The following is a 23961-nucleotide window of genomic DNA, read 5'->3' on the forward strand; positions in this document are numbered from 1 at the left end:
TTGTTATACATAGTGTCACCATGAGTTGGAGCACACTCACCAGCAACTAACAACAACAACAACATATATAAGAAAAATTTTCTATTTCAACATTTTTTGTATGTACAATTAAGTGACATGAATTAAATTTGTCATGTTCGATCATCATAAATATCCATTTCTGAATTCTCTATCACCCTTAACAGAAGCTCAATGCTCCCCAACAAGAGACTTCTGTTTTCCCCATCTGTCCTATGCATGGTGCCATTAATAAACTTTGGTTGCTATTCATTTACTTATTCTAGATATTTTCTATAGGTTGGAGCTTGTAGTATTTGTCCTTTTGTGACTGACTTATTTCAGACTGCATGTTTTTATTTTGGAAGAAATTATGAAATAAAAGAGCTGAAAAGAATATTTCAAAGAGTGGCTCCAGAAGACAAAGTATTTTAATGAAATGTGCAAAGACCTAGAGTTAGAAAACCAAAAGGGAAGAACACACTCAACATTTCTCAAGTTGATAGAACTGAAAAAATTCAAGCCTCAAGTTGTAATATTGGCAAAGGATTCTATGGTCAAAATATTGAATGATGCAAGAAGCATCAAAAAAGGATGGAAGGGATACACAGTCACTATACCAAAAATAATTGGTCAGTGCTTAGCTATTTCCGGAGGTAGCATATGTTCCAGAACCAATGGTATTGAATGAAGAAGCTGAAGCTTCACTAAAGGAATTGATGAACAGCAAGGCTCCAGGAACTGACAGAACACTCACTGAGATGTTCCATCAAACAGATTAATTGTTGGAGGTGCTTACTTATTTATTCAAAGAAATTTGAATAGCAGCTACCTGGCTATGGTAGTTAAGTTTGTGTGTCAACTTGGCTAGACCTGTTGAGGGGCTGGGCAGCTGGATGTAGTATTCCCCATGCTGAGACTGGCAATCAACTCCATGTTGGAATCTAGTGTGAGCAGCTGAGTAGTTGCCTTAGGGAGCTGGTCTACTTCCTGTATAGAAGGAAAAGCCTTGGGGAATGGTCTCTAGCTTATGGCATGCTTGAACCCTGAATGTAGCCATGTCATTGTTCAGCAGCCTGCCATGCTCTGCCAACCTTGGGACTTTCAATGGACTTGAATTAATGGCCTGCCATGTGGTTTGGTAATATTGGGACTGTGCCTTGTTACTTGTCAACCTTGGGTTTGTCAGCCTCAGCAGCCAGCAGCTGAGTGAAGAAAAGGCCCCAGCTTTTCCAGTGGGCTGGGAGCAGGAGGCAGAGCTGAAGCTCATGCACTTTGAACTTGGACTTAAAGCCTCCAAACTGTGAAAGAATAAACTCCTGTTTGTTCAAGCATCCCATTTGTGGTATGTTCTTGTCAGAGTGGTACTAGGTAACCAAAACACTGGCCAATTGACTGGAAGAGATTGATATTTGTGCCAATTTCAAAGAAAGATGATCCAATGGAAAGTGGAAATTATCCTACAGTATCATTAATATCACATGCAATACTAAAGTTTGGCTGAAGATAATCTAGAAAGGGTTACAGCAGTATATTGACAAGGAACATATAGAAATGCAAGCTGGATTCAGAAGAGGATGTGGAACAATGATATCATTGCTGATGTCAGGTGGATCTTGGCTGAAAATAAAAAATATCAGAAAGATGTTTACTTGTGTCTTACTGACTATCTAAAGCATTTGACCATAAGGATCATAAGAAATGGAAAACGTTGTGAAGAGTGGGATAGTGCATGAGAACACTTCATTGTCCTCATGTGGAAACTGTATGTAGACCAAGAGGCAGAAATTCAAACAGAATAAGGGAATAGAATATGGTTTAAAATCAGGAAAGATGTGTATCAAGGTTGTATCTTTTCACCATGTTTATTCAATCTGTATGCTGAGTAAATAATCCAAGAAATGGGACTACATGAAGAAGAATGCAGCATCACGATTGAAGGAAGACTCATTAACAATGTGCAATATGCAGATGACGCAACCTTGCTTGCTGAAAATGCAGATGGCCTGAAGCACTTCTTTGAAGTCTTTGATGAAAATCAAAGACTACTGTCTTCAGTATGGATCATACTACAACATAAGAAAACAAAAATCCTCACAACAGGACTGAAAAACAACTTCATGATAAATAGAAAAAAGTTTGAAGTTTCCAGGAATTTTAGTTTACTGAGGTCCACAATCTACACCCATGGAAGCCCAAACCAAACCAAACCCACTGCCAAGGAGTCGATTCTGACTCATAGGGAACCCCATTTATTTTCCAAGGCTGTGAATCTTTACAGAAGTAGATTACCTCAACTTCCTTCTGGAAGCAGTTGGTGACTGACATTCTGGTTACCAGTCAAATGCCTTACCCACTACATCTCCAGAACTCCAGGTAAATGGAGACACGATTGAAGTTGTCAGAGATTTTATTTTACTTGGATCCACAATCAACATCCATGGAAGCAGCAGTCATGAAATCCTGTCAGATTGCACTGGGCAAATCTGCTGCAAAAGACTTCTTTAAAATGTTAAGAAACAAAGACATCACTTTGAAGACAGGTGTGCCTAACCCAAGCCATGGTATTTTCAGTTGTCTCACATGCATGTGAAAGCTGAACAATGAATAAGGAAGACCAAAGAAGAGTTGATGCCTTTGAATTGTGGTGTTGGTGAAGAATACTGAAAATATCATGGACTGACTGCCCAAAGATTGAACAAATCTCTCCTGGAAAAAGTGCAGCTGGAATGCTCCTTAGAAGTGAGAATGGCCAGATTTTGTCTCACCTACTTTGGCTGTGTTGTATGAAAGGACTAATTCCTAAAAAAGGATATTATGTTTGGTAAAGTAGAGGGTCAGTGCAAAAGGGGAAGGTCCTCAACAAGATGAACTGACACAGTGGCTTCCCCAATGGGCTCAAGCAAAGCAAGGTTATGAAGATGGTGCAGGACAGGACAGTGTTTTGTTTTGTTGTGTATAAGCTCACTATAAGTCGGAGCTTACTTAACAGCACCTAACAACAGCAACAACAAATGTTTTCAGGGGCTTCATTTCTTTTTATAGCAGAGCAGTATTCGGTATGTAAGCCCCACATTTTGTAGTCATTCATCTCTTGATGGACATTTAGGTTGTTTCCACATTTTGGCTATGAATAGTTTTGCAGTGGACATTGTGTTTAGGTTTCTGTCAGTGTTTGTGTCTGAACTTGTTTTGAATATATAGCTAGGAGTGTGACTGTTGGACCGGAATAATTCTGTGTTTAACTTTTTGAGAAATCTAGAGCTTACTTTCTGACATAGAACAAACAGAATTATACAGTTCCTAGCACAAATCAGTGGCTTAATGTGATCATGACCATATGTCTATGATTATCTTGCACAGAGCTTCATGAGGTCCAACTGTTAACTTTTCAGGAAGGTTGTTAAACAAAACCATTATTACAATTAAATTATATAGGCTAATATTTAAAGAATCCTAAAAACAATGATAACAGTTACCGAAAACTTTTCACTTCCTAATTATTTTACTACATTTCTTTATTATGTATATACTTGAGGTTATGTCTATTGCATGTATATGTTGGGAACATTATATAATGCTGTGCTACTACACATGCTTTCCCAACTTGATGTTCAATGAAATTACAATGGTAGCTGGGAATAGACAATGATAAGAGTATTTACACAATGTAAATCAGCAAATGCTACATAGGAGAACTTTCTGCATCCAGGAAAACCTATGATTAAGCATTTAAGAGCATACCACTGCTCTTGAGGTTTTCCTTTATGGGAACAGAATGTCTGCTCCAGTTTCACTTCTGACGTTCCAAAGACTGAAGGGAGAATGAAAGGTTTGGGATGGAGTAGAATGAAGGAGAGTGAAGGGTTACTCCTAAATTAGAAAAGCTAAAGCAGAAGACCCAGGCCCCAACTCTAAAGCAGCAGGAAAAGTGGACAGGAAAGGAAAGGAAAGCCAGATGTTCAGCACAGAGTGAGTAAGCAGCAGGGATCCAGGCAAAAGGAGGGTGGAGAGGTTCTGAACAGCTAAGGGAGACAAACTTGTGTGTTGGTTTGTCATGCTCTGGTGGTGTGTTGCTGTGAGGCTTGAGGCTGTGCCACTGATGTTTCAAATGGCAGTGGGGTTTCACATGGTACACAGGTTTCAGTACAGCTTGCAGACTGAGACAAACTAGGAAGAAGGAACAGGCCATCCACTTCTCAAAGAATTGGCCAGGGATCCCTTATGAATAGCAGAGAAACACTGTCTGTTACATTACTAGGCAGCTGTACAAATAGGCCAGAAACACTCTCTGATACAGTGCAGAAAGACAAGCTACTTAGGTTGGAAGGCTCTCAAAATATGACTGGGAAAAAGCTGCATCATCAGAGTAGAACCAACCTTAATAGTATGGATAATGTAAGTCTTTCAGGACCTCCATGTGCTGAAGTGTCATGACTCAAATTGAGGAAAAACAGCTGCAAACATCCATTAATAATCAGAACATGCAATGTAGGAAGTATGATTCTAGGAAAATTGGAAGTTGTCAAAAATGAAATGGAATGCATACAGATTGATATCCTAGGCATTAGTGAGTTGAAATGGACTGGTTTTGGCCATTTTGAATAAGACAACCATATGATCTACTATTCTGGGAATGGAAATTTGAAGAAGAATGACATGGCATTCATCATCACAAAGGATATTTCAAGATTTGTCCTGAAGTACAATACTGACAGTGATAGGATAATATCCATATGTCGACAAGGAAAACCAGTTGATATGAATATCATTCAAATTTATGCACCAACCACCAAAGCCAAAGATGAGGAAATTGAAGATTTTTATCAACTTCTGCAGTCTGAAATTGACTGAACATGTAATCAAGATGAGTTAATTATCACTGGTGACTGGAATGCCAATGTTGGAAATAAAGAAGAATCACCAGTAGTTGCAAAATTTGGCCTTGGTGACAGAAATAATGCTGGAGATAATATGAAAGAATTTTGCAAGACCAACAACTTATTCATTGCAAATACCTTTTTCAACAACACAAACGGCGGCTATACATGTGGGCTTTGCCAGATGGAATACATAGGAATCAGATTAACTATGTCTGTGGGAGATGATGGAAAAGCTCAATATCCATAGCTAAAACAAGGGCAGGAGGTGATTGTGAAACAGACCATCAACTGCTCATTTACAAGTTCAACTTGAAGTTGAAGACAATTAAAACAAGTTCATGAGTGCCAAAATATGATCTTGAATATATCCCTCCTGAATTTAGTGACCATCTAAAGAATAGATTTGATGCATTGAACACCAATGACTGGAAACCAGAAGAATTATGGGATGGCATCAAGAACATCATCCATGAAGAAAGCAAGAGGGGATTAAAAAGATGAGAAAAAAAGAAAAGACCAAAATAGATGACAGAAGATACTCTGAAGCTTGTCCTTTAGTGGAGAGTACCCAAAGCAAATGGAAGAACTGACAAGATAAAAGAGCTGAACAGAAGATTTCAAAGAGCAACTTGAGCAGACAAAGCCAATTACTATAATGAAATGTGCAAAGACTTGGAGTTAGAAATGCAAAATAGAAGAACACGCTCAGCATTTCTCAAGCTGAAAGAACTGAGGAAAAAATTTAAGCCTCGAATTGCAATATTGAAAGATTCTATGGGTAAAATATTGAATGATGCAGGAAGCATCAAAAGAAGATGGAAGGAATACATGGAGTAACTTTACCAAAAAGTACTGCTCGATCTTCATCCATTTCAGGAGTTGTCATATGATCAAGAACCAATGATAGTGAAGGAAGAAATTGAAGCTTCATTGAAGGAATTGCTGAAAAACAAGGCTCCAAGAATTGACAGAATACCCACTGAGATGTTTCAAGAAATGGATGCTCTACTGGAGGCACCCACTCAGTTATGTCAAGAGATTTGGAAGACAGCTACCTGGCCAACTGACTGGAAAAGATCCATATTTGTACCCATTCCAAAGAAAGGTGATCCCACAGAATGTGGAAATTATCGAACAATAAGAGTTGATGCTTTTGAGTTGTGGTGCTGGCGGAGAATGCTGAAAGTACCATGGACTGCTAAAAGAACTAACAGATCTGTCCTGGAGGAAGTGCAACCAGAATGCTCCTTGGAAGCAAGAATGGCCAGACTTCGTCTCACCTATTTTGGTCATGTTGTCAGAAGGGACCATTCCCTGGAGAAGGATGTCATGCTTGGTAGGGTGGAGGGTCGACGAAAGAGGGGGAGGCCTTCAATGAGATGGATTGACACGGTGGCTGCAACGATGGGCTCAAGTATAGCAGGGATCGTGGGGCTGTCGCGGGATCGGACAGTGGTTCGTTCTGCTGTGCATGGGGTCACTATGAGTCAGAAACAACTCGACAGCACTTAACAACAACAACAACAAATCATTAATATTGCATGCAAATAAAATTCTACTGAAGATAATTCATAAATGGTTGCAGCAGTATATTGACAGAGAACATCCAGAGGTGCAAGATGGATTCAGAAGAGGGTGTGGAACAAGGGATATCATTGTGGATGTCAGATGGATCTTGGCTGAAAGCAAAGAATACCAGAAAGATGTTTAATTGTGTTTTATAGACTATGCAAAAGTATTTTGTTGTGTGGATCATAACAAATTGTGGATAACATTGAGAAGAATGGGAATTCCAGAACACTTGATTGTACTCATGAGAAACCTGTACATAGACCAGGAGGAGGCTGTCATTAGAACAGAATGAGGGGACACTGCATCGTTTAGAATCAAGAAGGAAGTGTGTCAGGGTTGTGTCTTTTCACGATACTTACTCAATTTATATGCTGAGCAAATAATCCGATAAACTGGACTATATGAAGACGAACATGACATCAAGATTGGAGGAAGAATCATTAACAACCTGTAATATGCTCATGACACAACTTTGCTTGCTGAAAGTGAGGATGACTTGAAGCACTTATTGATGAAGATTGACGAATACAGTCCTAAGTATAGATTACATCTCAATATAAAGAAAACAAAAATCCTCACAATTGGACCTATAAGCAGCATCATGATAAATGGAGAAAAGATTGAGGTTATCAAATTCTACACATTGCTTGGTTCTATAATCCCTACCAATGGAAGCCTCAGTCAGGACATCAGATGACATATAACACTGGGGAAATTGGCTGAAAAAGACCTCTTTTCAGTGCTGAGGAGCAAAGATGTCTCTTTGAGGACTAGGGTTCGCCTGACACAAGCCATAATATTTTTAGTCACCTCATATGCATGTGAGAGCTGGACAATGAATAAGGAAGATCGAAGAAGAATTGATGCTTTTGAGTTGTGTTGGTGAAGAATGCTGAAAGTACCATGGACTGTTAAAAGAACTAACAGATCTGTCTTGGAGGAAGCATAGCTGGAATGCCCCTTGGAAGCTAGAATCATGAGACTTCTTCTCACCTACTTTGGTCATGTTATCAGAAGGGACCATTCCCTGGAAAGGGGTGTCATGCTTGATAAAGTCGAGGGTCAACGAAAGAGGGGAAGGCCTTCAACGAGATGGATTGACACAGTGGCTGCCAGGATGGGCTCAAGTATAGCAGGGATCACAGTGCTGGCGTGGGACTGGGTGGTGTTTCCTTCTGCTGTGCGTAGAGTTGCTATGAGTCAAAGACGACTCGATGGTACCTAACAACAACAACAAAGCAGAAGTGTATTTGGCCACTTCTAACCTCACTGCCATAGAGTCATTTCTGACTCACAGCGGACACCTATTGGGTTTCCAAGGCTGAAAATCTTTATGGAAACAGACTGCCTTATCTTTCTTCTGTGAAGTGGTTGATGGGTTTGAACCACCGACATCTTGATTAGCAACCAAATTCCTTCACCACTACACCAATAGCAGTCCCTTAGGTCACTTCTTTGTTGTTGTTGTTATGTGCCATCATGTTGGACCCGACTCACAACGACCCCTCCTTGGGTTTCCAAGACCATATCACTATGGAAGTAGATTGCTCAACCTTCCGAGTAGTGGTCAGTCACTTCTAGCTGAACGATATTAAGAAGAAGGAGCTTGGATATGCAGATTGGCTTAGTCATTCAGGGACTGTCACTGTGTTTGAGGAATGGAGAGAAAGACTGTTGCAAGAACACAGAAAATAAGGGAAAAAGTTGTAGAATGCTGCAGATGGAGAGGTAAGAGCAACATGACTAGAGAGTAGATGATGTTTTGTAAGCTGCCCTTCTGCTTAATATATGATAGGCTTCTCTTTTCATTACTAAGTATTCCTTAAAAACACAAACTTTAAAACTGTATTCTATTATTTAGTTCTTTCTCTAAAGGGAATACACCCAGTGACTTAGCACATTTCAATACAATTTAGTTCTCAGTGATTACCATTCATAATCAACAACCCAAGTCACAATCACTTGTGCTTCATGCGAAAAGGAGGAAATGGAGAAAATCTGGTTAAATGTAGAAATTGGAAGTATTCTCAGGGGAAAAATGCTATTTTCAGGTTTTGATTATAGCATTTCTACTGGTGAAGCATAATAAAAAAATTAGGAAATAAAAGACAAACTTGACACCTTACCCTTAAGCTTCAGCATTAAAATAAGAAGAAAATTATGTTCACATATCAAGGGAAATAGGTTACAAGCTGAAGCACGCAAACCTCTTCACACAATCAAATGTACTGCCAAAAAGGAATTAATAGTATTCTACTTATTTTCATTGAAATAAGTTTACTGACTCCAGGTCTGGTAAAAATGTAGCCACTGAATTGAATGCCCAATTGAATTAATTGAACTTCCTTGGGAAGGAGAGTTTTAGTTATTGCTTTTCTATTTTTCCAAACCTGTTGCTATTAAATTACAATAGCACTTACAGCCTGTGAAAGCATTGGTTATGACATTGAACGTCTCTTGACTGCTCAATTCCTGGATAAACTACCTATGAGGAAAAGTCTCTGACCTAGCTACATTTAAAAGTTAGAGACTTGATCAATTTTACAGCTTTTAGTCTGTAAAGAAGTCTGAAAATAAAGAAAGATTTAACATAGAAAATATGAAGACTTTTTGTTTCAGAGTACATTTTTTTCTCCTTTCCTATTTGATTCATTTAAGAATTGAGTGCTGGCAAACCTATGTGGGGAGCAAAGATAATTTGTAGCCTAAAAGAAGAGGCATCTTAAATGAAAATCAAGGGAATAATGGGGTATCAGAAATCAAAATGAAAAGGAAATGTTGCTAATCTGTTCCCATTGAGGGGCAGTACAATTTAAATTAAAGAATATGTTTTTTTTTTTTTTAATTTTCGTTAGAGATCAAAGTAGGGTAGGCTCTTCACATTAGACAACAAATGTGCTGGAACGAAGATTTCCTCTCTTGTCACCAACAGGTAGCTTGAAATAAATACCATATTTTCAAAAGAAATTTGACTGATGGATCCTGTTTGCCTTTCAAATTATTGTTTCATTTCTAGTTCCTATACTTCAATACTTTCTTTCAGAGAGTTACTTTTCTGGTCAGAAAAGGAAAATAAAGTGGGATGAAATAGTGAAAGGATAGGAGGAGTTCTTCTGGACATATTTCAAATGCCAGAACTATAGATGATGTGCTAACCTATGACTGGCTATTCTGTACTTACATTTTCCGATAAGTCAAAAATTTTAAGAATAATAAAAATGTGAAAGACATAAAGAGTGTTTCCTCTGAAAGCCTCTTTCCATCTAACTAGTTGAATTCAAAAAAAAAAAAAAAACACAAGGAACCCAAAAGCTGCTGCCTTCCTGAAAAACATCTTGACATTTTTCTTCAAAGCAAATGATAGGCTATATCTTGAATTTCTTACATTTCTCCAAATAATTTACTGGGTGTTTATAATGTGTCAGCTACTCTTCTGAGATCGGTATTAGTATTATCTTGTCTAGTCCTCACAACAACCTTATAAGATTATTCTGTTTTTTACCACTGAAAAAATTGAGGCTTACAGTGGTTTATTAATTCTGCAGGCAATGATGGAAAAATTAACAGAAGAGACTATTCTTTTAATTGTTATATTTTCTTGCTTCCTACTTTAGATACCTAGTGTCAATAGGTGTTTTGCTAGAACGGAAACTTATTTTCTCACAATTTTGGAGTCCAAATGCAGGGCATGGCTCAAGGGAGAGTTGAGTCCTTATCTATTTCTGCTTCTAGCAGCTGGTAATCTTTGGAGTTTGCTGGCCTTGTAGCTTCATCTGGTGGTATGCCTTTCTTCATAAGGCATGCTCCCTTCTGTGTGTGTCTCTGTATCTCTTCTATTTTGATAACTCAGAAATGATTATGTTTAGAGCAAAACCTACTCTGGTATGACTTCTTTAGCATAACAAAAGAAAACTCCAGATATCCAAACAGGGACCTATTTACAGGTAAACTGTTGTGTGCAGTCAAGTGATTTCTGACTCATAGTGACCCTGTTTGACAGAACAGAAATGCCATTAGGGTTTTCTTGGCTGTAATCTTTATAGAAATAGATTACCAGGTCTTTTCTCCTTGGAGCTGCTGTGTGGGTTTGGACCACTGACCTTTTGGTTAGCAGCTGAGTGCTTAACTGTTTGTACAACCCACAAACAAAACAAACAAACCCACTGCCATCCAGTGGATTCTGACTCATAGAAACCCCCACTGGGTTTCCAAAGATGTAACACTTCATGGAAATAGATTGCCTCATCTTCCTCCCATGAAGCAGCTGGTGGGTTTGAACTGCTGGACTTCTGGTTAGCAGCCAAATGCCTTCCCACTATACCACCAGAGCTCCTTTGTACCACTAGGGCTCTTTTGTTTACAAGCAAACTCGATCAGTGCCGTTGAGTCGTATCTGACTTATAGCGACCCCTTCTTGGGTTTCTGAGGTGATATCACTATGGAAGTAGATTGCTCAACCTTCTTTCCGAGCAGTGGCCGGTGGGTGTGAACTGCCAGCCTTCTGGTTAGCAGTCAAATGCCTTAGACACTACAGCTCCAGAGCTCCTCTTACAAGCAGAAGGGTTAGGATTTCAGCATTCATTTTGGGGAGCACAATTTAATTGATAATGCTACCCAACACAGAACTTAAGGCAAAATGATAATGAAAAACAGAGTAGAACTACAATAAATAGAAAATACTCTGTTCTTCACCTTCTGTGTGTTTTGTTCATAGCTTTGCATGAGGTGGCATTAGTGGGAATTGGTAGAGCCAGGAGCTCATGCTTGTGAGTTTCTGTGTTCTTTCTAGTGGTAGAGAAGAGAAGAAGAAGATGTAATACTGATATAGAATGGAAAGCAATGAGGAAAAACAGAAACAATATTGGACTGCATGGATTTTAATGGCCATAGACAAAGTAAAAACGTCTATACCCTGGAGAGAACAACAATTATGAGTTCATTATTTATGGGTGCTGGTATCTAAAAGTCTCAAAATAACTCATTACTTATTTCCACAGATTCTAAAAATCCTAGGAATCTTTCTGCTAAGAAATGAAACAGCTCCAGTTTGTTGACATTCCAATCACCTTATAAGTTGTGTATATTGAACTGGCTTAATCAAAGTCAACTTTAACCTGTATCCTTAAGGAACTTGTGAATGCCAGAGTATATCCATGGGAACAACTCCTTGAATTCTAAGACAGACTACAGACGAACTACTTTTCAGATGAGAAGAATGGGCCATAAAGGCAAATTTTTATATATCTTTCCATATAGTAACAACAGTTCTTCTTTATCAATATAAGAAGTAAAATAATTATTCATTTTCACTTTAGAAGCTTGTTAGAACTTGAAATATATATATGTGTGCACACATACATACACACATATACTCAATTAGATTAAAAACTGAAAACTCAAAAGTCAAAAGCATGTATTTAGTATCGATTAAATAGATGGTTGATAGAAGACAATGCCAGATTTTAAAGGAATGGTGGCACTTTACAAAGGAAAGAATGACAACAAAAGAACAAAGAGAACTCCATAGAGGAAAAGTAGGTTATGCTCATTTTAATCTATACAGCAACTTTTCATTATTTGGACAAATGTTGTTAGTAAGAGAGTACTTCAATGAAAGGTACTTGCATTTTATATGTGTTCTGGTGTCTTGTGTCACATGAACTCAGGAAGTTGGTCAATAAATCAGTCAAGAAATATTCATGAACAAAAACAGATACAAGCAGTCCCCGACTTATTATGCATTTGTGTTATTACAACCTGTATTTATCACTCACTTTTTTTTCTTGGTACATTTTATTGTTAGTAATATGTAGTACCTACAATGCTGAAGCATTTATTTTGCTCATGTTTTCATTCACAGATGTTAAAAAATTTATAGAGATACTACTAATAAAAAGCAATAATAATGAAAAAAAATGAAGTCTTTGACTTGTTACAGAGCAATTGGAATGGAACCCCAAGGTAATTTGGGGACTATTTGTAAAAAATGCCAACCACTCAGGAAAGGATCAAATCTGGAGATCCTAGATAGAGTGGGAGGGAAAATGAGGAACATAATCCAAAAACTCAATAATGACCAGAATTACCAGTTAGATGAAATCTGGTGAGACTCCCAATACCATGGCCCTGGAATACATTCTGCACCTGACATAAAACTCACCCCCTGGGGGGTGGGGCTCTCAGCCCAATAGTTAACAAGATGTACATGTAGACCACTCAACCCAGGATGCCTCACCCACATACTCTATGGTAATACATCCCTTAGAGCAATAGACCATGGGACACCAGAGGACCAAAATTCAAACTGAGGAAATGCAGGACAAACAGGAGTGCATAATTATGAGGGGCACAGGGGGAGGGTTGCAGGGTAGGGAGGGGAGGAGACTGGGTTGGAGTTGGACATAGTGAATGGGAATGAAACTAAATGTATGCATTACATTGAATGTAAAACAAGCTCTTAAAAAATAAATAAAATGAAAGAACACCTAAAATATAGATAGATAGATAGATAGATAATGGATTTGAATAGCAGCCAAAATATAGAAAAACATATTTCTGTGTGCTAATCTTTGAGGAAAATATTTTCTTTCAACTGTAAATGCTGTACTACCATAATTCTGTAATACCGTATTTCTTCTAACTTTTGCAAAGTTTGGAAATATTTACTTGTTCAGTGTATCTTATTAATTTGTTAAAATCACATTATACAGATTTAACAGGACAAGTCTGAAATATAGAAATATACAATGTAAATAGTATCATTTTAAACAAAAAATTGAAATTGTGGAAAATCTTTGAATGAAAAAAATTAAGAATGCATAAATTAGAAGGTGGCATTCTGAGTAATATTTAAACTGTGCTTCTGCTTTTACAACATGGCACAAATATTTTCACATTGTGTTTAGGTATCAAGATATCTGTGAGGATCTTTGCTATATTTAAAGCAATATTTGCTATATTTAAAGCTATATTTCAAGCAAAGCTAAAGCATTCAAAAACATAATTAGCAAAGTAATTTTAAAAATCCATTAAACCGTAGTATTAGTGCAGGTGCTGGTATATTTTCTTCCTGAGAAAAATTTATTGATTTTTCATTTTGGAGTCAAAAATAGACATAAAATGCTACTATTTTGAGTATGTTATTCTATATTAAGATATTGTGCTCTAATAGCATCACTTAAAACAAACATACTCAACAATGACTGTGGGTTTGTGGTCTTTTTATACATTCTTTTAAATGTTGAAATGTTAAACATGAGGGAAATTTTTCAAGGATTAGTGAATTTACACAATCCTTTATATAAAATGCAACTGATTTTAACTTATTAAAATCAAAGAATGATACTACAATGAGTAGAAGACTAGGCATTCATATTGGAGCTAAAATTCTGAAATTGCATTAAAATGCATTTCAGATAATCTAAAACTTTTACTTTACTGTGATGGGATTGAAACTTTAATCAATCCCTGGCAAAGTAAATGGGACCACCATAGGTGAATTATATCAACCATAATTCATCCCAGGTTTGGTGTTGGCACCTTTCTCTCCTGAAACTCATGGCCAAGTGACAGAGAGTAGATTTCTGTTAGAAAGGAAAAAGGGAAATGGCTGCTAAGTGAACAACAAGTAGTGTCTGTTTGAAAAAAAAAAAAAAAAAAAATACAAAGAGAATAGGAAAAAAGTATACGTGCTATTAGGGTTGTAGAATATTATCTTAATACCACTAAGATTTTCTATTTCTCTCTTGTTCACACATGCACATGAACTCCCCCCCCAACACACACTTATGCATGTTGCAAACATTTATAAAAATATTTGTTTATTTATAATATTCTTCACATAGATGCATGAATCCATTGTTCTTTTCAAATGTGTTTATACCAAGTTTGGCATTTATTCGGTGGTGGACTATTAGAACCAGACCTCCTTTCTCAGTGGTGAAGAAACTCTTGGTTTGTATTTTTTGCTATTATGATTCTTTTCCAATTCCAAATATTTGCATGACAATATTATTACCCACAACAGTGTTTCTTACAGAGGACTGGTAAATAGCATTACAAAGGTTTCAACATCAAAAAATTAATTATTTGGATTTCTTTTTAGCTTCATCTCCAGTATTCCTCAGATTTGAATTAAATACAGAAAGATTGCCTTTCAGGAAAATATATGACATTTTTTTTCTATACCCATCTATTCTGATAAGACCTCTACAGATACATTACACTCCAATGCACTGCTAAAATGGTGGCAATTTTATTTCATGCTTCATATATCTGACTTTATTTTATAGGTGGGGTTTTCTCTAGAATGGTTCAACTACTCTTTGGACTCATACAGGGTAAAACTCCAGACCCATGCTATCCTGTGTGCTTGAGCCTCCATTAGAGACAATCATGCTGAGCCATAATTTCAACTAACATTGTTGGCTTGATGACATGCAGGTTTACTTTTTCATCTTAACGGACCTGGAGGAAGGGGTAAGAGAAGCAATTTTTGGTTTGATGAGGTGTCTAGCTGACACTTAGACCTGAATTTCTAAAATGTCCTGAAGCTAAATTCAGAAGAAATATAGTTGATTTTTGGTAGGTCCCTGCTGCCTTTTGAATGGCACTTTATTCGCTGCTATTGGTTTTGATAGGGCTATTATAAAACCCGTTATTATTAAGTTCTATAACCTTGGGCTGTCTGTGATTGTGAACTTTCTTTTGATAACTGGTTCAGATATTTTTTACTATTTTGGTTCTGAGGCCAACTCAGGATAATGGTATCCACAAAGTTCTGCTTTATCATTTACACTAATTGCTTTGAATTGAAATTAAAATTCATTTGGATAGGGGAGAGATCTGCACATTCCTACATGTCTGGTTAAGGCCATTTATTAATGGTTAAAATGTCATAGGATGCCAAGAGCAAACAAGAAGATGAATACCTAGTAACATTTTCCTCACTTTCTTGTCCTATCATATAGATTAATGTGTGTTTTGTGAAGGGTCTGAAATTGGATAATACTCTGAAAACCTGACTTGGGAATAAGGGATTTTTTTTGAAACCGTATGTCCTCATAAAAAAAAAAATGTTGACTTTTGAGATCGGCTGAGGTGTTGCATTGTCTGCTTTGTGAGTTGGCTTACTGGCTGCAGGAGGACAATAAATATTCAAGAATACTCCAATCTAGATTGATCTTGGCATTTTTAATTACATTATCCTAGAATCACAAGTACACTCTAGAGAAGTCACAATATGATAAGGAAAATATACTTGAAAATATAAGCAGCTTAGCTACAAATCAAAGCATGTGATATTATATGTATTATGCTGAAAATGCCTACAATTCCTTCTTGCATTGTTAGAGAAGAGTTTGGGGTAGGTAGACTATGAGATAAGTTTTATATGGGAGATAATAGCCTGATCAAATTTGTTACAACTCTTACAGAGTGACTATTAACTAGAAAGATTGGCAACATGTGGAATGATGACAAGATACTCTGAATGAAATAGTCAGGTGGTAATGACAACAAATGAAGGACCATTGAGGGTAAAGCTGGCCTGAGTGGACCTTGAAGGAAAAAACTGTGGTTTCTATCTTGTGCTTCAATATTTTCAGGAAGCAAATTGAACAAACATTCAGGGCTTAAGCCTACAAGTCTGAAAAGTATTGATGGTAAAAATGCTGGAATATCCAGCTATCATTTTAGAAAGGCTGGGGAGTAAATACTACTTCAATCAGAATTAGACATTTTGTTGGAGTAAAAAAATCAACCAAAGTTAAGATATTTTGATGGAAGAATAAAAATCATGCTAAAGAATATTTTAAAAAAGAAACTCAGAATAAAGTATATAGGATACTTTAGGGAACATCTAATAATGCTATTGTGTGCTGTTTATCCAATTCTAACTCACAGTGATCCCAAAGACAGAGTAGAACTGTCCCATGAAGTTTCCTAAACTGAAATATTTACTAGGTGCAGATCGATAGGTCTTTTTCCCACACGGAGCCTCTGGGTGGGTTTGAACCTCCAACCCTTCAGTTAGCAGCTGAGTTTAGTTGCACTACCAGGGATCTTTGTTCAGTGCTAGCCTAATATTACAGATAGTCCTCAACTTACGACATATTCAAGTTACCAGGAGTCAAACTTATGACCCGCTGGATTGGTTTATTTACTTATACATCTCTTATCATTAGTAATATGTACTGCATACAATGGTGCAGTACCAAATTTGCTGATGCTATCACTCAAATGTTCATTCACAGATGTTTAAAGATTGGAATCATAAAAATACTGATTATAAAAGGCAATAATAATGAAAGCTAAAAAAAAAAAGAGGTATTAAACTTACATCTGAATCAATTTACAACAGAATGAAGCACTGTCCTAAGCCAGTTGCAGGGACTACCTGTATGTATCAGGTGCTTGGGATGCCTTGAACTACAATAATTTACAAGCCAATTTAAGCTGACTTTTACAGTAAGACATTTATTACTTCTTAAAATTGGTAGTCCAGTGCTAACCAGAAAAAAAACAAAAAAACACCTCACTGCCATCGAGTCAATTCCGACTCATAGCAACCCCATTAGGTTTCCAAGGCTGCCAGTCTTTACGGAATAAGACCCTCATCTTTCTTCCATAGAGCAGCTGGTGGGTTTGAACCACCGACCTTTTGGTTAGCAGCCAAATACCTTAACCACTGCACCTCCAGAACTCCTTAGTCCCATGCTAAGATTTCCTAGTTTCCTTACTTATTCACATAACCATGCTGGATAGCTCTTGCATAGAATTACTATGACGTCAATCAGGTCTACCTAGAGCTGGTTCTCCTGGGCTCATATATAAGAGACAGTTAACAAAACAATGTGCAGTCCTTTGGAGAAGTTAGCTTCTGCTATAGTAACAAACAGCTCTAGGATTTTAGAAGCTTAAAGAAGCAAGAGTTTATTTTACTTGCATGCTCCACATCCTTAGGATCCTCAGTCAGAGTCAGGCTGAAAGAGCAGCTCCTATCAGAAAGAGTTCCGGCTTTATTATTTATTTTTAGCAAACTTCATTCAGGCATAAAATACAGACAATAAAATATATCAGTTTAAAGTGATAAATGATATGAGTTTTAAAAAATGTCTACACCAGTGGCATAACAGTTGCTGCTGTTAGTCACCATTGAGTTGGTTCTGATTCATGGCAACTCCCATGTACAACAGAACAAGACACTGTCCAGTCTTGCACCTTCCTTCCAATCATTGCTATGTTTGAGCTCATTGTTACAGATAACGTGTCAGTCCACCTCATCGATAGTCTTCCTCTTTTTCGCTGACCCTTTACTTTACCAAGCATGATGTCCTTCTTGAGGGATTGGTCCCCCCTGATAAAATGTCCAAAATATGTGAGACAAAGTCTTGCCATCCTCCCTTGTAAGGAGCATCCTGGCTGTGACATTACTACCATAATCAAAATACTGAACATTTGCATCAGTTCCTCTTGATGTTTGCACTGTATCCCTTTCTCTACTCTGTGCACACTCATCTGCTCTTTGCCACTATAGTTTAAAATGCATTTTCCAGAAATTTATACATGTGGAATCATGTCATAGGCATTTTTTTTAACATCAGGCTTTTTCATACAGGATGATTTTTAGGTTCACATATGTGTTGTTGCATGTATCAGAAGTCCATTTCTTTTTCTTGCTTAGTAGTATTCTATTGTACAGCTGTAATTCATTTTGTTTATCCCTTCACCTGTGAGGACTTTCCATTTTTTTTTGTCTCTTATGAATAAAAGTTGACCTATGCTTTTGTATAAACATTTGCTTTGCTTTCTCTTGAGTAAATACATGGGGATGGAATAATTGGGTCATATGATAGATACATGTTTAATTTTGAAGAACTGCCCAATAATTTTCCAAAGTGGCTTTACAATTTGGCATTCTCACCAGGAGTGAGTGAGTTACAGTTATTTTATATCCATGCTAACACTTCATATGGTCAGTTTATTAAATTTAAACCATTCTATTGTATGTGCACTGCTAGTTATTGTGGTTCTATATTTGCATGTCTCTCATGAATAATGATATTGAGCATCTTATTTGCTTATTGCTTATTCATTTATCTTTTTATGTGAAGCGTCTGTTCACATTAACTTCCAGTTTCCCCATTGTTTTAATTGAGTGCTGTCTGCTATGGTCAGAATTCATATGCTTTATAATTTTAATACTTTCATATATATTGAGACTTGTTTTATGGGATAGCTTGTGGTCTAGCTTGTTGAATACACCATGTGTATTTGAGAAGAATCTTTATTCTGTGGTTTTTGGGTGTAGTGCTTCTATCTAGTCATAAAATTATATTTATATTTATTTGTAAGTATAAGATATTTATAGTTATACAATGAAGTATGGTTATATAATTCTATTTTATTTATAATACTAATTACATAGTTAATTATATATGATATATAGTATATATAATTACCTAACTATAATTATTAACATATAATTGTAATAATTATTATACAGATATGCACTGCATAAGGTAAATTGGACAATTTCCAACTACTTATACATCAGGAAAGGAGCTCTGGTGGCATAGTGACTAAGACATTTGACTCTTAACCAGAAGACTGGAGGTTCTAACCCACCAACCACTCCTCCAAAGGAAGGTTGGGCAATCTATGTCCATAGTGATACTGCCTCCAAAACCCAAGGAGGAGTCACTATGAGTCAGAATCAACTTGATGTCAGTGAGTTTGGTTTTTGGTTTGGTATACATCAGTGGGGAGGAGTCCTAGGAAGGACTACAGGAGGTGGGCCAACACTGGGTTTGTGTCACAGCTGTTACCTGCAGCTCAGCTCCTGTGGCTCAGCTGTAGCCCTGGAACTGTGGTGCAGTTCACAGTCTTTGAGCTGTGGTGACAGCTAAGCCCTGACTCTCATGGCTCCTTTGGCTTTCACTTGCAAGTATCCTGCCTGGAGCTTGCGGGGATATGCTGACTATGATCACTCCACTGCATCCCTCAGGGCTTTTGATTCATACCATGCTCCCAAGCAGATGCTCAGAGAACACTGTACCCCCTGAGACAGCCAATTGCAGGCACAGGTTTGCAATACTCAAGACCCCGGCAGCTTGTGTGGGGGGTTACTTAACAAACAGCAACATTATCATCAATGAAGGAAAGCTGCAGAAAAACTAATGTCTTTGAATTATGTTGCTGGCAAAGAATATTAAATATATCATGGACAGCCAGAAGAATGAACAAATCTATCTTGGAGAAAGCACAACCAGAACGCTCCTTAAAAGTGATGATGATGAGACTTCATCTCACATACTTGGAAATGTTATCAGAAGGGACCAAGCCATGGAAAAGGACATCATGTTTGGGACAGTGTCAGTGAAAAAGAAGAAGACCCTCAGCAATTTGGATTGACACTGTGGCTGCGACAGTGGGCTCAAACCTAGCAACAATTGTGAGAATGGCACAGGATCAATGTTTTGTTCTGGCAATGTTTTGTAATAGCATTGCTAAGAGTTGGAACCAATTCAAAGGCACCTGACAAAAACATTTTCCCAAATTCTACATATGTGTCCATCTCAATAATTTCAAGTGAAAAATCCATTGTATAAGTTAAATCTCATGATGAATTGTCTCAGAATTGAGATTTTTCTAATTTTGCCAATCATATGGGTGTGACATATGATTTCATTCTTTATTATTTGCTTTTTCTTGATGTTTGGTGAGATTTATATCCTCATATATCTTTGTTGGTAAATGGTATTCTGTGAATTACTAAGCCTCTATTCACTTATTTTGAGTTTGTCTTTTGCTTAATGAATTGTGAGGATTTTTTTTATATATTTTACATATTGGCCTAATGATTTTGATTAACAAACTAGGCTGCTAACACAAAGGTTGGAGGTTCAAGTCCATGCAGTAGCACCTAAAAAGAAAGATCTGGTCATCTACTTCTGAAAAATCAGGCATTAAAAACCCTATGGAACACATTTCTGCCCCAATACATGTGGAGTTGCCATGAGTCAGAATTGACTCAACTACAAGTGGATAAATCCTCACAACTGGACCAATAAGCAGCATCATGATAGATGGAGAAAAGACTGAAGTTGTCAAAGACTTCATATTATTTGGTTCTATAATCAACACCACTGGAAGCCGCAGTCAAGACATCAGAAGACATATTGCATTGGGCAAATCTGTTGCAAAAGACCTCTTTCAAATTCTGAAGAGCAAAAATATCCTCTTGAAGACTAAGATGTGCCTAACCCAAGCCATGGTATTTTCAATTGCCTCATATGCATGTGAGAGCTGGACAACGAATAAGGAAGACTGAAGAAGAGTTGATAATTTTGAGTTGTGGTGTTGGCAAGGAAGACTGAAGAAGAGTTGATAATTTTGAGTTGCGGTGTTGGCAAAGAATGCTGAAGGTACTGTGGAGTGCTAAAAGAACTAACAAATCTGTCCTGGAAGCGTGCAGCAGGAATGCTCCTTGGAAACAAGACTGGCCAGACTTTGTCTCCCCTACTTTGGTCATGTTGCCAGAAGGGACCATTCTCTGGAGAAGGATGTCATGCTTGGTAAAGTGGAAGGTCAATGAAAGAGGGGAAGACCCTCAACAAGATAGATTGACATGGTGGGTGCAGTGATGAGCTCAAGTATAGTAGAGATTGTGAGGCTGGCACAAGACTGGGCAGTGTTTTGTTCTGTTGTACATAGGGTCTCTATGAATCAGAGATGACTCGGTGGCACATTATAAGAATAACAACATGTGGGTAGTGATACCATTCCAATTTGTATTATTAATATTTTTCTCTCTGGACCTTGTCATTTAAATTTAAGTATTTTTCCATTTGAAGCACAAATTGTATAACTTTACTATAATGGTATCTTAATTTAGTATTATTTTTTCTTCATAGGTTATTTTTCTGTGCTTATTAATGAAATTTATTAAGGATGCCTATACATAACTTTAGGAGCTCTGGTAGCATAGTGCCTAAGGCACTTGACTGCTAATCAGAAGGCTGGTGGTTCAAACCCACCAGCCACTCCTCTGAAGGAAGATTGGGCAATCTATTTCTGTAGTGATACTGCCTTGGAAACCCAAGGAGGGGTCGTTATGAGTTGAGTCCGACTCAATGGCACATAACAACAACAAGAACATATATAACTTGCAAATTGCTAAAGTTTTCTTTACCATTTTTTGTTTTTAATATATTCAGGATTTATTTTTTGAGGGTTTTGAGTCAAGTAACTTTTTTTTCTTTCTTTCTATTTGGATGACTTATTTTTCAAGCAACATGTATATCCTTATTTCCCTCTGATTTAAGATTAGCAAACCCGTTGCCATAGAGTCAATTCTGATTTATGGTAACTCTTATGTTATAGAGTAGAATTGCTTCACAGGGTTTTCTTGGCTTTAATCTTTATAAAAGTAGATTGCCAGGCCTTTATTCTTTGGAGTTGTTTGGTGGGCTGACTCAAGGTTAACACCTCAGACCTATGTCAGATTTCCATATGTATATTTCACATGTGTTCTGAGCTATACTTAGTCCTCTTTTTTTAATTATTAAGAATTATTTTGAGGGCAAAAATGCAGTTTTCACTTCATTTTTAAAGAGAAAAAATCCTGAGGTTTGATCATGAGTATGCAAATCAAATAATTTTCTATAATCTATCACCATTATTAGTGAAATGATTAAAATAAGTGGGGTTCATCAAATACCACATTATATGTGCATAAAATTTTTTAAAAATTTGTTTCCATAATTGCAATTTCTTTTATGTTTATCTTCCCATATCATATTTAACAAGTTTTCCTCTCTTTCTCAAGTGCTTTCACTTATAGAGTATGCAAAAAGGTATTTTTTTTAAATCTCTTCATTTACCAAAGCTTTTTTTTTAAAAGCACTTATTTAGAAATTATACTAAAAAAGAAAAAAAAAAATCCACTACTTACTGAACTTCAAGAATACAGAAATTTCTTTCTTCTTTTAGATATTTATTATAGCATTTGGGCATACTCAAACTGAAAAAGCAAGTTGGAATTTATTTTACAGTTTCTGAAAAATAAAAAAAAAAGATAAATTACTATAAAGACAAATTCAAGGTAGAAGTGGAGGACTCGTTATTCTTGTTAGGTGCTGTCCAGTTGGCTTCACTTCATAGTAATCTAATGTGTAACATGAAATCTTGCTTGCTACTGCACCATCCTCCAATGGCTGCTATGTTTGAGTTCATTATTGCAGCTACTGTGTCAATCCATATTATTGAAGGAATTCTTCTTTTTCAACCCCTACCAAGCATGATATCCTACTGGGAACTGGTCTTTCTTGATGACATGTCCAAAGTAAAAAAGGGGACATCGCACCATCCTCACTTCTAAGGAGCATTCTGGCTGTAGTTTCTTCAAGACTGTTCTGGTTACCTAGTTCCACTCTGACAGGAATATACCACAAATGGGATGGCTTTAACAAACAGGAGTATATTCTTACAATTCGGAGGCTTTAAGTCTGAGTTCAAAGTTCCAGGCTCCAGGGGCTTGGTGAAAGCCCCTCAGCCTCTGGCTTCAGCTCTGCCTCCAGCTCCTGACCCATGGAAGCTAGAGGCTTTTCTTCACTCAGACAGCTGCTGGCTGCTGAGGCTGCCAAGTACAAGGTTGACAAGTAAAAAGGCACAGTCCCAATGTTACCAAACCATATGGCAGGTCATTAATTCAAATCCATTGTAAGTCCCAGGATCGGCAGAGCATGGCAGGCTGCTTAACAGCGACACAGTTACATGCAGGGAACAAGCGTGCCATAGGCTTGAGATCATTCCCAAAGCTCCTGCTTATATACAGGAAGCAGACCACAGACCCAAAGGCAGCTACTCAGCTGCTCACAGTAGAGTCCACCATGGAGTTAATTATCAGTCTCATCATGGGGAATATTACATCCAGCTGCCCAGCCACTCAACCAGGCCCAGCCAAGTTGACACAAAAACATAACCACCACAAAGACAGATTTGTTTGTTCTTCTGTCAGCCAATAGTATATTCAATATTCTTTGCAAATATCATAATTCAAATGGGTCAGTTCTTCTTTGGTCTTCCTTTTTTATTTTCCAGCTTTCATATGCTTATGAAATGATTGAAAATACTATAACTTGGGTCAGGCACACTTTAGTCATCAAAGTGACGTATGTGTATTTTAGCATTTCATAAGAAAAGGACTGAATGACTTGAAGTAACACATGCTTGGCAGTCTTTGCTTTAATGAGAAAGAAACTTAAGTTTTTAAGCAAAGAGACTTAACAAATTCAATTAAAAATTAATATATAAATAGATTTTGTGGATGCTTTATTGAAATCATAGTAATGATGTGTATAATAATGCAAAAACGACAGGAGGGCACATATTCTGACCTCCTAGAACCCCACAAGAGGAAGGCAGAATCACCATCAATAGCCCAAGGCCTATTACTGTGAGACCAGACATGCTGCCTCCCTCCAGCCCTTTCACCAACCGTTCCTCC

Source organism: Orycteropus afer, unplaced genomic scaffold (assembly GCF_000298275.1).
Source record: "Orycteropus afer afer isolate SDZICR_OR568_19922 unplaced genomic scaffold, OryAfe1.0 scaffold00367, whole genome shotgun sequence".
Taxonomy (NCBI): Eukaryota; Metazoa; Chordata; class Mammalia; order Tubulidentata; family Orycteropodidae; genus Orycteropus; species Orycteropus afer.